This window comes from Neofelis nebulosa, chromosome 17 (genome assembly GCF_028018385.1).
Source record: "Neofelis nebulosa isolate mNeoNeb1 chromosome 17, mNeoNeb1.pri, whole genome shotgun sequence".
NCBI lineage: Eukaryota > Metazoa > Chordata > Mammalia > Carnivora > Felidae > Neofelis > Neofelis nebulosa.
In genome coordinates, this window is record NC_080798.1 from 41,019,511 (window position 1) to 41,033,587 (window position 14,077).

The window sequence follows — 14,077 nt, forward strand, 5'->3', positions numbered from 1 at the left end:
TCAAGACCCATTAAACACTATGAAATCAGTTTAGTGGATCGTGGTCATTTTAAAATAAAAGTAAGTCATAATTGAATGCTTTACTTTGACTATTTAGTAATAGAACATCACATTCTGAATGAAAAAATAGGAGAATGCATTTTGCATTGTGAGAATAAGGATTGTTTTCTGAAACTTGTGTTTCAGGTGTAGGTGCGTGTATGTCCTGGGTTAAGATGAACTACTGCCAAAGCTTCAGCGTCATTGAACTATGGAATCCAGGTGCTAGATGATTTGCTAAAAGTTTACAAGTATTCTTTTATTATTCCCATTTTGTAGATGGGAATACTGAGACTGAGATACAGTAGTAAAGACAGAGAGACAATCAATACTGTCTCATTGTCACAAGTCCACCTAGGTTCTTATTTGCCATTTAGATATATCATTTAACTAACCGTATCATCTAACCTAGTACCTCTCATTCTGGCCTTGACCCTGTAGTGTCCTAAATATATCATTGATGAGCCGTTCTATACCGTAAAAGATCTGCACATCAATTGCTATGCAGTGTTGTGCTTTTAATGCTGTTTGACAGGAACTTGTGAGGAGTTGATAGAGTCTTGTTTGTTTAGCTTTTACCGAAGGTCAGAACCAAGATTCACTGCCCTCACTGGAGAACTGGCATTAACATTCAGATCCTCTCTCTAATATCAAAGGCTCCTTGTTAAGGACTCTTCCATGGGCTGTCAATGGCAGCTTTGTTTATTGCCTTGAGAATCTCTTCAACAAATTAACCAATACCTACTTAGCAATAAGACTTGGTTGGTGGCAAGTGACAGAAAACTAGACTCAAAATGGTTTGAGCAGAGAGAAGAACTCTATTTTTTTTCAAGTAAAGTAAGCATGAGGGGAGAACTGGCTAGATTGAGGTTTGGATCCAAGTGGGCACAGATGGTATAAACAGAATGGGATCGTTCCCCCTCCATATTTCAGTTCTGCTTCTCCTGTGTTGAATCCATACTGGGAGATGATCTCCTCTCCTGGTTAGAAAAGGATTAGCATCACATCCCTGTTAAGACATGAGAATCAGATTCTGTCTGGGAATCACTGATTTTAGTTGAATGACCTACCTATTCCTGAACCAATCACATAACCACTGGGACTATGCAGCATAGTATGTTGATTGATGGAGTCCCACATAAAGACATTACAGTGAACCAAGAGGAATCCCCCACGCTCCCCCCAAAGGAATATTAGGTAGCAGTTACCAGCCTAAATAAATCCTAAGTGTCAAATTTCAGACCTTGTGCTAGGGACTCTGTAATAGGAACCTCTGCCCTTGAAAAGTTTACATTTATGAGTTCAGTCACCTGGGGGTTACTGTGTGTGTGTGTGTGTGTGTGTGTGTGTGTGTGTGTGCATGCACACACATGCATATGTTTCCTGTGCATGTTCAGGTGCCGAGCACTGTGATAGACCTTGGGTGAAATGGCAGTGTTCTTCCTAAGACACCTTGCAGTCTAACATCAGAGAAAAAAAAAATGTGCATACATCATTAGTAAATTTAATGAAGAAAAATTACAAATTTCCATTCATTTTTCTATCTGGGGGAAATTCTGGAAGGCAGGACATATAAGGCACAGGACAGGTGGGATTTGGATATTAAGGGAAGATGCATCTGCCTGGATTGAATAGGTCTGGTGAGTGCAGTAGGGAGCAGTGACACTTGGTGCCTGCAGGAGGACATTACTAAGGAGGAGGAGGACCTGAAAGGAGAGGGGCCAGAGTAGAGAATGCCACGCCTTGGTGTTGATGTTTAAGGTTGAGATCACTGTGGAGTAAGTCTAGCTTTACAAGAGGGGACATACAGAAGTCACCTTGATGGCAGTAACAATGATCCTCTTGAGGAGAGCATATTGGCAGTAGGGGGGTAATTAATCCATACTAGAGATTATGTGAGGATGAATTTAACAGCTGTGACAGACCTACAAAAGGTAAATGGTCATAAATATGGCAGAGACACATGACAAGACCTCACATTTCCTTAGGTGTGAACGGTACCTGGAAAGAAGGAGAAATCTGGTCTCAATATCCATCTTCTTTGAGTGCAAAAAACATGGTCCTCTGAGTGGTATCCTCTTGGGAGGAGGACATTTGGGAGTGAATGTGTCTTCCAGGTTTATAACCATTCATCCTGGTTTGCTAGAGAGTGATTTCTGGTCCTGGAAGGAGGCTAGAGGGAATTTGCAGGCATCCCAGAAGCACTGCTACATATGCAAGTCAGTCCTTTAGATTATGTCAGACTCCTGAAATTTGGAGATCATCAGACCCCAGTTCAACCCTGATTCTATTAGGCCAGTCATCTAATATCAGTTTCTTTCCTTGAAAATGACACCAACACCCTGGGACTATTGTGAGGTTTGAATGAGAAAGGCATAAACAGTGCCCATTCAATTAACTCAATTAACTCAATAACATTTATGTAGAGCAATTCTAAAATAAGGCGTTAATAATACCTTCGTTTGAGATTATGTAAGGAGACCAGGGAGAGAGAATACAGGAGAATGAGGCTTTTCAAATTGTTTACAGCTAGCAAGTGGCAAAAGTAGGGCTCAAACCCAGTGGATCTGAGTGAAAAGTCTGAGCTCTTTCTGTTGGTCTTTGCAGTATTGCCTTCTTATGTTTTCAAACATTTTACAACTGACTATAAATTGCCAGTTAAAATTAACACGATATCTGTATTATGGTCAATAAATTATATAGCCTTCATATCTCTTAGGCCAACTCCCCCTCCTTTTTCTTAACATAACATAAGTGTTAGCAATATTGCTTGATTACCTTAGTGGATGTATTATTGGAATGGCAACTCTTTCAGTAGATATCAATTAACATCTTTGTTACACAGATGTTCCAGGATTGAAGGAGAATATACTGATTAATATCTCTCTCAAATCCTGGGATAAAGATGAAAGTATTATATTATCCACTTGCTGGCCAGCACAACAAATGAGATTAAAGAAGAAATTAGAAGCCATCCTCCCAGGCTTAATGAAATATGGGTTTAGCAGAGGAAGCTGGTTAGGACCCAGCCACCTCAAACAGACATCTGTTCCCAAACAATGTTTTTGTTTTGTTCTGTCTTCTCTCTGTTATGATTAACCTTGATGGTGACCCAACGTCCTTGCTGCTGCCTTTAGGTTCTAAAGATGTAAAACAACCAACATAAAATAGATGTCATCCCAATGACTATACTATCCGAAGAGAAGGGAGAATAAGTTGGGTCAAGTTGTGGACAGGTTGCAAACTCTTAATGCCAAAGGGAAACATGAAAAAGATGCCTGCAACCTTGGGGATCCATGACAGCACACAGCATACAGCACTCTCCCAGGAGATAAGGGATTGGGAGGCTTCCTGCTTGCTTATAAGTGGCTAATTTTTTTTCTCTGCAAAGAGAGTTCACGACCAAGACTGTATCTTCAATAGGACTTGAAAGACATTCATGGGCATTGGTGTTAAAATGCAGTCTTTTTTTCTTGATACAAATAGGTATAATAAATTCAGTTCAAAACATCATCTATGTATCTCCCCTAAAATTCTAACTTTGTTACTTAAAGGGTTAATATTATCCTTTTACTAAATAAAATTGCATCGAAAGTGTTTTTTTTTATGATTGTCCATAAGGCCCTGAGTAGTCTGACCTCAGCCCAATTTTTCTATTTAATGTTGCCCCGCTTTCCTGTTCCTTTACTCTCTCTCAATTGACCCCCTTTCACTTCCTTCAACTGCAGGACATTTGAACATACTGTTTCCTACATCTGACTATTCCTTTCCCCCATTGTTTGCCTGCCTTTCTCCTCATCCAGCCACTTCTCAGAAGTATCTTCCTTAATCATCTTCTCTAATCCTTAGGTTTCTCCCCAACCCCATTCTATGCCACAAAGCTGTGCACCTCCTTTGTGTTACTTACTGCTAGCTGTACTTAGTCTGTTTACTTTTCATGCTAGCTAAAATTGAACACTTCCTATGTGTCAGCAACTTCTGTGTATTTATAGTTGTTAAAACCTTTAATCTTCATCATACCAGAAGGAAGTTGGTGACATCCTCTACTCCCTTTCCGTAGGCCAAGAAACAGATTTCTTGATTTATTTACCAATGCCTTGTAACTAAATAGGGGTCAGAATTTGAACTCAGGAAGTCTTGATCCAGAGTGCATGCTTTTTTAATTGCAATCCTATATGCCTCCAAGCCCTGTGTGTTATTTATCTCTCACAACTGAAAATAAACATTTCAGAGATTATTGTATGTGCATGCATTATTTCACTGTATCCTTATTTAAAACATGGACATGCACATAATGATTCACAAACTTGGCTTTTCTCAATTGTTAACATGCATCTACAAACTCACTTATAGCTACACACACACACACACACACACATATATTCACACAAATATATATATGTATATATATACATATATATATATACATATATATATATATACCAAAAATATACTAATATATAAAACATAACTATATATCAGGCACAGTTCTGCTCACATTAATATTCATAACCCAGGACTCAAAGTCACATTAAAAAAAGAAAAAGCACAGAATTCGCTGAGGAGCTACAAATGACTACAAACCCATAAGCAAATGTTCAGCCTTACTATTCATTAATGAAATAAGATACCATTTCCTACCTCTCTAATTATCAAGGTTAAAAAATAAATAATATTCACTGTTGGCAGAGGTACAGGGAAATGACTTCGTCATACATTAGTGGTAGGAGGAAAAAATGTTTACAGCGTCAGTGCAATGCAAATTTGGCAACATGTATCAAAGGATTGCAAGTGTACCTTGGCCTTTGATCCAAAAAATCCACTTCTAGTAAATTAACTTAAAAAAAAAATTAAAGAGCCAAACTAAGATTTGGGTTGAAAAATGTTCACTGTAGGGCTGCAGCTATGTGTATGTATGTGTCTGTGTGTAAGCAAAAGTAAAATGGTGATGATATCCAGCTACAGCCAGTTGGCAAACATTTCCTGGATGTCTACTGTGCAAGGCCTTAAGTGAGGTGCTGGGGATGTGATGGTAAATGAGGAGATGGGGGTGGTCCTTACCTCGTTGGAGTACACACCCACCTGAGACTAAGCTGACACTATTAAATCCACAGTAAGAACCACTAATTAACTATGGCAAGGACGCTATAACGAGGACATCCAAAAGCATGTTTTTGGAGAATAAATACTGATGACTAACGACCTGTGAAAAAGAATCGTAGATAGTAGATCGTAGATATCTCACTATCGTTAGATAGTGAAAGAGGCTAATTTTCAGAACATGGATAACTAGTAGTGGATACAGATACGTAAACCCATGCAGGAAGAAAACCATAGATTAAAAAATCACCAAAATGTCAAAGGTGACTATTACTAGGAAGCTGAATTAAGGGCATTTTTCTTTTCTTTCTTTAACTTTTCCATCATAAGACATACAGATATTTTGCCGAGGGAAATAATACTATTGATACCAACAAGTTCCAATGTAAAAAAAAAAAACAAAACAGCTATTAATAGTATTCCACAGAATTTTATTTTCCCAAGTTTCTGGTTCTCTCTATGGAAAAACAAGGGAAGTCTATTCCTTCTTCTGTTTATTGGTTGGCAACTCATCCCTCCGAATGTAGTAAAAGCATGACTTCTTCCTAATGCCATCCCAGAGTTCCACATATCAGGAGCAGTCAGGTCCTGTCACCTCTCAGGCTTGATCGAGCTGGTTTGTTCCACCCACTCCCCTTCACCGGGAGCTCCCGAAGGGCACAAAAGCACCCAAGTCCAAGCTGGAACTCAAGAGTGCATAGCATTAGCTATTAGCTAATTCATTAATTAATAACATAAAAGACTCAGGCCAAGGAAATGCTGGCCTGATACAAAGTATCAAAGTAGCCCATCGTTCAAAGGGAGCCAGCTTTGTAGACAGCACTTGCTCTCTTAAACATGTCCCACCTGGGGCCCAGGCCCACCCTTCGCACTTCATCTGCAAGACTTCAGGCCCTTAGAGTCTTCACTTCCTCCCGCACAAACCATGAAAGGATGGTGGGAATATCCCAGGAAACCAGGAGTTCCATATTGTTCCTGTAGGAGTTGAAAGTGCTCTAGTGGAATGTCGTTTTCTAGTTTATGTTCAACTGAGGATATGGTTTACTGTCTTTTTTCATTGCCTCTGTCTTTGATTTTTAACTTCCAAATTGACTGGTACTCATTTGACAGTTTCAGTGTGTGTCTCTAAAAAGTTAGGGTGCTAGACCGACTTTTAAATTAAAAAAGAGCAGGGGTGCCTGGGTGGCTCAGTCGGTTTAAGCGTCCCCTGCTTCAGATTCTGTGTCTCTGTCTCTGTCTGCCCTTACCCTACTTGCGCTCTCTCTCTCTCTCTCTCTCTGTCTCTCAAAAATGATATAAATGTTGAAAACAATTTTTAAAAAAAATATTAATAAATTACAAAAGAGCAAACAAGTTTCAGAAAGAGATGTGTGTATGCATATGTGATTTCATTTCTTCATACCACAAGTTCTCTTGTTAAATAAGATTCTGGTGGAATCAGGCTCCTTTGTTTATAGGCAAAGAAATGCAGGGATAGGAAAGGAAAATAGAATTTGCTTTATTTTACAAAATGATGTTCCAGTATTGTCATTTAATCCTTACAAAATCCCACATGACATGTAATGTCCTTCTCAACTTTTCCATAATAGAAAATCCTGAAAGCTTGGAGAGGTTCAGAGGCATTGCCAAGGTTCTCAAGTAGTCAGTATTAAAAGCTGGATTCAAAATCAGATCGGAGTCAGAAATCAGCGTTGAGAGGGGTGAGGTGAGCTGTGGTCTGTGTGTCCCAACCTCCAGTCTTAGGTTGGTCCCCAGCCTTCTGCCTTTGCATAACTTTGCAGCAGAGACAAGAGTAACCTGTGACCTCACTCTCCACCCATCTGCTAACAATCCTGTTTGGAGACCTCACTTCCATCTGTAACCCATTGTGAAGGCATGTCATTAATGAGACACTGGGAACAAACAGAAATCCTGCCTCTTCTCGCAGCTCTGCTACAAGCTGCCTAATTAGGATTTATGGGTGGCCATGATAAAAATGTCTGCATGGTAAATGCCGAGATTTCTCTTGAACTCTTAAATAATAGCCAAACAGAGCCTAATGACTGAAGGGATAGGTCAAATACACCTCCACATTGCCAAGTATGTTGAGGTGGAGGGGCAGACATGTATGTGTGTCAGGGAGCAGAAGAGGCAGGTTGTTTACATAAATTAGGCTAATATGAAAGTCTTCAGCTTCAAGTAATGACCGTTCTTTGTTAATTCAGACCTGAAGTGGTTTAAGTTCAAGCCTTCCATCCAATGTCATTGAAGAGCCATTCACCGTGTGTAGAGCTCAGTGGTTGTTTCCTGAAGTACATCCTCACTGTGACTGTTGACTCTGCTGTATTGCCTTTGGGTCCCAGGATGAATGGCACCATCCCAGTTGAATGCCACTCTCCCCTCTTCAGCAAGAATATGAAATGACAATGCTAAGTATGACAACAATGACAGCTTTGTTGCCTCATCATCTCTGACTAGTGCCAAATAGGTATGAAAAAGCCTCATATTCATAACATCTCATAGTACCCAACCACCCGAGAGGGTGGCTAGAAACGCTCTCATTTTGTACTGAGAAGAAGTGCTCAGCGAGTGGGAGTAACTTGCTCATGGTCAGAGAGCAAGAATGTGGATAAAGTTGGTTTCTGTGACAAGTCTTCACCATTACTTAAGTTTTTTAACCATATGCATGTATTAAGATTTTTTAAATTAGATTTAGCCAGAAAAGCATCAACTATTAATTGAGGGACTCTAGAAGGAGTCAAAGGAAGAGAAAGCATGTGAGCTTGGCCTAGATGACCCAGGAGAATTTAAGCAGTGGTGTGGGAGAAAGTGGGAGTGGGGATAGAGGGCAAGAATGTACATGACACATGGGGAAATGCCTATGTTCCTAGGGCTTACAATATTATTGATATGCAGCACCCCCCTCCCCAAAAAAACACCCTTCCCAGTCTATGGATGTCACAGTCATCTACTGAGTTACTCAGACCAGCACCACAGGGGTCATCCTCAATTCCTCTTTCTCTTTCACAGCCCATGTCTAAGCCATCACCACCCACCAGTAACACCCTGGCCAGTCTGTGATCATTTCTGACCTTCTGGCCTCCTGTCTTGCCTGCCCACCACCAGCTTCCGGCCCCCTTGCCTCACACACCGCCCTCCACAGAGATTCCAAGGTGAGATTCCTACCAGGTGAACCAGGCAAGTTGATATTCCCGCTTAAAACCTTTCAGTAGAGTTTATGGTATGACACAATTTTTGTTCATCTGATGATTAATGACATTAATGTTATGCCTAAAACACAGTTGTATTTAGAATATTTCAAAATAGGAATATTTAGAGATGACAGTTTTAGCATGCCTGGGATTTGCTTCAGAGTAATCTAGGGTGAAGAAAGTGAACAGGGACATAGATAGATGAGACTGGCCTGGGAAAGCAGGGTAATTCACTGCATTAACACGGGTAACTTCTTACACTCTTTCATCTACTCACCTTTGAAATTGTGCATAAACAATGTCTACCAAGAAAACTCCTGATGGATTGCCACCAAAACCAAATACTAATTTCCCACCATAGCCTACAATGCCATGTGTGATCTGGCTCAACCTGCTTCCCATTTTTCTTTATGCTCCCATCTCCTTATTATTCAGTCAGCTCCAGCTCCATGGACCGTCCTGGCCTTCAGAGACACCAAGCTCTTCCTACCTCCAAGGGCTCTGAAAGTGCTTCTGCTTCTGCTTGAGATTTTCTTTCTCTGAACCTTGAGGTGGCTACTCCTGTTCCACATTAAGTTTCAACTCAGTGCGACATCTATGGATAAGCCTTTCCTGATCCCTCTGGAAAAATCACACACAGTGCCCCCCTTGCTCCCCACTGTATCATCCTATTCCATCCTCTATGGCATTTAAAACTGCTAGAAGTGTTTGTTGCTCTATACATTTTTTCTTTAAATCTACCACAGTGTAACTCCCTTCAAGGCAGGAGTTCTGTTCATTCACAGATTATCCAGTATTACAAGACTTCCTGGAGTTTAGTAGTTGTTCAAAACATACTCTTGGTGTATTTATGCATCGCTTACAGTGATGCTCAAGCTGATGCTCCCAGAAGACTCTTTTTAATTGTTGTCACAATGACTGAGCAACGCCACTGGTATTTAGGACCCAAGAGTCAAGGATACTGAAAGATTTTCAATGCGTGGGCCAATGTCCTGTCCCGTGAAGAATGTCCTGTCCCAAATTCCAAGAATGTCCTCTTTGAAAAAGTCAGGGCCTGAGAATGGCAGAGGTGGTGATTTGGGGGGACGGGGAAGTTTGACATTGGAGGGAGTAGTATGGAATGAAGCAACAGAGAAAATCAGAGCAAGACCAGGACAGGTCATCTTAACACCATGCTAAAGAATGTGAAATTTGTTTTTTTTAGTTGTATTTGTTTTCCATTGGTGCTATAGCCGATTACCATGAACCTAGTGGCTTAAAACAACCCAAATTTATTATCCCACAGTTTTATCAGTCAGAAGTCTGGGTGAACTTGGTTGGGTCCTCTGATTAAGGTTTTGGAAGGCCAAAGCAATGTCACTTGGGCTGGGTTCTTACCCGTAGGTGGTGGAGAATGACTTGTCTGTCCTCAAGTTCATTCACACTCAGGAGTCAAAGTCTTTGTGGTTGTAGAACTGAAATCCCTGTTTCCCTGGTGTTATCAGAGGGGGGCTTGTCTTTGCTCCTTGTTGATGTCCACATTTTTTCTCATGGTTTCCAAGCAATCACCTCCAGCAAAAGGGGCCAAGTCCCTCTCATGCTTTGAATCACCCTGACTTTATCTTCTTGGTCTAAACAGCTAGTTCTAGCTAGAGAAAGTTCTCCATTTTTTAAAGGCTTAGGTAATTGGACCTGGGGCCACCTGGATGATCCAGGTTTACCCTCACTCTTTCAAAGTTCAAAGTAACCTTGATTATATCAACAAAGTCCCCTGTGCTATTAAGGTAACACGTTCACAGGATCTAGGGATTAGGGTGTAGACACATTTGGTAAACCATTCTGGGTACCACAGGAGTCATTGAATGTCTTTAGAGAGGCAAATTAAATTACCTCCACCTGTTTAAATAAACATTCCTTTCTCTGTGGCTATTCTTTAGCAATAGGCTCCCTTTTCCTCTAGGAAGTATGACAGTGATGCCTGCAGGGACTCTGCTGGGAAAGCCATTATAAGCCAGCAGCTACATATCAAGCCAAGTGGTGCTATGGCCCTAGTTCCAAACAGATAAAGCCCAAAGAAGGGAGTGTGCCTGCTTCCACGAATGGTAGGGCTCAGCTGCGTCCCCATTTCTGGGAGAATTTATGAGAGGAGCACATGCCAGGGGGCATGGAAAGCTTCTCTCCCAGAAGCAGATGCTGCTGATCCCCACATAGAAACCACCTCACTCTCCAGCACTCCCAGACACTGCCTGCCAGATGGCCACAGCTGAATCCACAGCTGAATAGATATCTGCTATTGGCACCAAATACACCTCTGTGGGACTGGTTAAGGACCCAAGGTGGTATGGCAGGGCATCAAATACACATGAACAGTAAAAATGCTTAGGGTGTGCCAGGCACTGTGCTAAGCACTTTGTAGGCATTAACTCAACCTACACAATATTCTCAAGTGGATGCTGTGATTCTTACACCCGTTTTATACAAGGAGAGACCAAGGCTTGCAGAGGTTGGGTACCTTGCTTGCCAAAGATGACAGAACTGGTGACCAGCAGAGGTGGAATTGGAATGGAGGCAAATAGGATGCGATCACAGTCTCCATCCAGTATCTATGACCTTAGACACTGCACTAGCTATACCTGATTTAGCCCTCTTCCCTGAGCTCTGTTTTATCCAACATCAGTTTGCACCAGCTCAGATATGCCCATGTTTGACCAGGAGCCATCTGCAGAGCCACCCTCATTTGTAGGTCACTAACTCTGTAATAACTGTCTCCTGTGGAATGGCCTGTAAAGCTAAGGAGAGGAAAATCGAAGCTGACACTAAAAACGATACCTGTTGCCAAGAAAAGTTAGAAGACCTGAAGCCAAATGTAGGAATGAGCCCAGAAGAGGATTAAAAATGGGAAAAAGTGATCTCTGACTCAAGACTCACTTTAGGAACCCTGAGTACCCACGGTGAAGTTGTGCATGAAGGGCAGACGTCATCATCTGAGCAGGTACTGAGTGCTTGACATACACAAGGAACTAAATTATACCCATTGCACAGATGGTCTCATCTAATTCTTCCATCATCTTTATGAGAAAAGTTGTTACACCAGGTTTATATATGGAGAACCTAGACTGAATAATGTTAAGTAACCTGTTTCAGGAATCACAGCTGATAAAAGGCAGTTCTGATATTTACACCCAGGCAGTCTGACATGAAAAATTACTTAAGTCCCATATTTTCTTCTAAAATGTTGCAGGGTATTTTTCATTTGGTTCTTTGGGTGTTGAGTTGACTCAGGGGAGAAACACATTCTGTCTTAGTGCGATGCTGAAACCGGAGTGAGTCAGGAGAGCATATGCTTCAAGGAATGATGCCCACAGGTTAAGAGATGTTCTATTTTCTACCAATACACCAAGACATGGGTTGCATTTCATAAGTGATTATTGAAGGAATGAATTGAATCAAACTGAAAGAGTAAAGGCATTGGAGAGATAAAACCTATTGTTGGACTGCCAAATCTGAAAGAGAGAAAATCATGGAACATAATCCAGAGGGAAAGGTGAGGTTTTATCTTGAGATTAAGGTAAGTCAGGTACAAAGTGCTATTAAGTGGAGCCATTTAGGTGTGAAATGCTGAGACTTGGGCCACTCCTTCAAATTGCTATCAGGTATATACTGCAGATGCCAGAGTGGGACTGTAGAGAAATACCAACCCTGGCTGGACCCTATGACCATTATCTCTCAGATTGAAACAGGGTATGTTTGAGGAGATGAAAAGAATAGAAATACCAAGTCTTCTCTGGAAACATAGTGACTACTGTGGTATGCACATTACAGAAACACATCTGAGCAGAGTACATGACAATCATTGCCAACAGAATGGGAATTTTTAAGAAATCCACCAGTTCATGAATGGCCAAGAAATATGGGAGATATACATACTAGGTTTATGGCAACACTGGCAAATGAAGGGCACACATATAAAATTTCTTACCTGCAAATGGAGATAATGTACTATCCCATTTCCCATTATCCCACCATACAGGTGTGATAGTTAAATAAATACACTTAGAAACATTCCTGATACAAAGGAAGTAGGATTTATATAATTTGAGTGGGTTATTTAATTACAAGAAACTGCAATAAAACATAGTAGGCATAGATTAAAAGTCAGTTTTCTTCTCCTTTTCCTTTTCAATTTGCCCCCTGTTCCAGTTGCTATGACTAATTTGGAAGAGTTAAGGTTGTAAAACAAGCATTTATCATACTCATAGATAATGTGTTTCACAAACCATGACAGGTCAGAACTGTGAGGCGTTGTTTCTGCTTAACAATATCAGAACCTTGAAGGCTAGGACTAGAATCTATCTAAAAAGGCTTTGTCACTTACATATCTAGCTGATATGCTATCTGTATAAAATATTATATCTAGTAATTTAGGACATCTAGATGGCATATAACATCTAGAACTACATCATAGTAGTGACTGTGGACTGAGACTTTATCTCTTTATGAGACCATCTAAACAGTCAGTTGGAACATCTACATGTTGGACTGTGCTTCATCCCAATATGGTGGTTATTGCAAGGATCCTGGGAGGAAGACAGGTTGAAGCTGTACTCTTGAATGAAAGAGCAGTCCTTTCCCACTGAGATTTAAGGGAAAGAGAACTAGTCTCCAACTATTGATGGGGAGTGGCAAGGCTCTAGGAGAATATACAGAACAGCAAATATTGCTGTGGCCATTTTTGGAAAATATCATCTGCCATGCCCTTTGATATCTGAACCCCCATGGGTATCATCCATCTGATTTATTTTAAAGAGAAGCTAGGAGAATATTTTTTTTTATGTTAATCTGTGTCAGTATCCCAGTGTATCTAAATCTTGATGAAATTATACTCTGAAATTCTAAAGGGAGTTTGGTTTGAGAATAGCTCTTTATTGTTTCCCATTCAATGTCCTATACATGCCAAAAAATAAAAATTAAAAGTTTAGATTTTTATTAGGCAAGAGTAGTAAGTCCCCCAGTGAATCAGTAGTGTTTTGCATGATATGCATTTTCTAATTCTCCCATATGGTTGGTTAAAGCTCCATATTTCTTTCTAATTCAAACGTAACATTTAGGGAAAACATATAACTGGCCTCTTGTTGGCCCAGTTCCCTCATCTGTCAAATGGAAAAGAATGGTATACATAAGCAATTCACAAAGTGCACTCATTGGCATGCTAATTATGATAATAAAGAAAGGGTACTGTGATCAAGTAATTTAAGCAGAGTATGATAGGACTTATGTTGCAAGGTTTCTCAGAGCCTTTAATATTTATTTGAAATCTTTCTTTCTTTCTTTCTTTCTTTCTTTCTTTCTTTCTTTCTTTCTTCTTTCTTTCTTCTTCCTTTTCTTTTCTTTTCTTTTCTTTTCTTTTCTTTTCTTTTCTTTTCTTTTTTTTGACCATGGACTTTTTTTTTTCTTTTTTTGCAAGTTCACCTTGAAGGGCTAGAGGTCCCTGAACTATTCTTTCAAAAATGCTGAAATGGGCCAATCATTCTTAGTTTGTATCTCTATACAACACTGTTTTATAGAGAATGGTATTCTTTTCCCCAAAGCACAGAGAGGAAAAATGAAAAGAATAATCTCAATGTTACATGTGGATCTCCTTATTTATTTCTAACCATTTTGGCGTCTATTACATCTTCCTTTTCTAAGATCTATTTTAAGATGGCCTCTTCCCAAAATTGCTTTTTAGTAATAGCAATTATCATTTATTGAGCACATATCATGGGTTA